The sequence below is a fragment of the Antennarius striatus genome, chromosome 1 (assembly GCF_040054535.1).
Source record: "Antennarius striatus isolate MH-2024 chromosome 1, ASM4005453v1, whole genome shotgun sequence".
Classification (NCBI taxonomy): domain Eukaryota; kingdom Metazoa; phylum Chordata; class Actinopteri; order Lophiiformes; family Antennariidae; genus Antennarius; species Antennarius striatus.
In genome coordinates, this window is record NC_090776.1 from 2,674,443 (window position 1) to 2,676,585 (window position 2,143).

Consider the following 2,143-nt stretch of genomic DNA (forward strand, 5'->3'; position numbering starts at 1 on the left):
CATATCACAGAGGATCCTGAAGGCAGGAAGTGATAATAGTACCAGGAAATGATCGTTTCTATATATTTACACGCGGAGCAGCTCTCTGTTCGCACATGAACCTCATATCAGTCGCTGCGCTGAGAAGATCTTTATACAAAAGCTGATGAAGAATGTATTCTGCTACAACTTTAGGAACATGTGGTAGCGTGGAGCGATTGTGATTGGCTGTTTCGAGTGAGACTGTCCCCCCCCCCCAACGTGTGCCTTTCTGTCCTGCGTTTGTTGTCGTCGTTGTCATGGAAACTGAAGGTGTTTTTACATCCAACATGGCTCCGGGGTGGAGAGGCGAGCTTCTCTGTCATTGAGTTTTGTCGTCGAGACGTCACAGATGTGAATATCGAGTACGAAACGGCACTTTTTAAAGCACCAACTCAGTATTTCAGTCGTCGCGTTTGAAATTTCCTGGAGCCGCCGCTCGAAGAAGCACAAATAAAAACCGATGTGCAAAATTACAGCAGTTTTAACTTATTTTTTTTAAGTTTTAGAAACATAAAATATATAATCAAGGCATTGTAACTTTATTTTATTTACTTTTTTTAATTTGTTTTTTTATTGTTTTTCAGTACCATCTTCTTCCGCTTTCGCGGAGTTGCCGGAGCCTATCCCAGCGTACTGGGGGCGTGAGGCAGGATACACTCTGGGTGTGACGCCAGTGCACCTGTTTACTTTTAATTATTGTGATTTTTTTTTTAGCTTCAATCACCTCAATTAATTGCATCTATTCTACTTTAATTGAATTCATTCTTAGCTTTCAGTGGGGATATGTGGATGTTTCCAGATAACACTTTATAAACTTAATAGTATGTGTAAATGTGTTTTAATTTAATATTGATTTTTTAAAATATTTTTGAATGATTTAATACATTTTAACCAGGAAAAAAAACCAACTAACCACCAAACGACGAACAACACGCCTCACCTGGTTGCTATATTATGATCCGGCGTAAAAAACCCCCCAGATATTCCCGCGCGTGATATTTTATTCCCGACTCATCGAGCGATGCATGAACAACAGATGCATGTCTTTAAAAGTGATGACTTCATAAAAACCAGAGGGGCTGCTGGGAGCATATCCCCCCGCCCCCAACAAAACCCGAGCGGCTCCAGTTTGAATGTGAAGATGCAGATTACCTTTACGTTCTCCCTGGAGGACTTTTCAACTCCCGGTTGCCTTGGTTACTGTGCATCATGCGCTGACTCAGCAATCACACGAGCAGTAACGATTAAAGGGAGGCCTGCGTTACGTCCCGACTGGCTTCTTTTCTGCAGAGTTAAAAAAAAAAAAGCGGGCAGTGAGATAATTCAGATTAACCTGATATGAAAATTGAGCTTCACAGCAACAAATGCATCACGGCATTAAATCGTGGAGGAAGATGAGGATTGGTTTTACGACATTTAAAACATCCCCTCCTTTATCTTGCCCTCTGAAACAAGTTCAGCAAGTTCCAGAAGTGTTTGGAACACAATCAAACCTAAACTTAGATCACGTGAGAAGATCCACTAAAAGCTTCTGTGATGAAACTGCATTCACGTTTTTTGTTTTTTTGTTTAATCTGACTCTTCACACAAGCTGAACACACACTCACTCGCTCATAACTGCTGCACAAAAACAAAACAAAAACACACATGGAATGTGAGACCGATCATCGTTCAGACCGATCAGCTCGCCCTGCTTGTACGTGCATGTGTACCTTTGGAGTTCTCCTGTATTGTAATAGCTAAAAAGAAATTCTGACTTAACATTAAAAATGCTATTTTAAAAGATGTATATCGAGAGAAAACTACGCCGTCTGGTACCGAGGAGGCTCATGTAAAGAAAGACGTGATGGTTTTTATTTCTTCCTCCTCCTCCTTTCTGCTTCATGATTCTACTTTCATCTCGTTTTAAGTGCAATATTCTCTCTCTTCTCTCTCTCTTTAAATGCTCAAAAAAGTAAAGTAGAAAACAGATATGTTGCTGAAAGGGGAAAGTGTTTGGTTGAGACCAATAAAACATTTGCAGATGGAAAAAAAAAAGAAAAAAGGCCTCGTCTTTGCTTTTTAATCACTCAAACCAGAAGAAAATGATGCTGGTTGAACGTCTAGTACAGATGTGACGTTC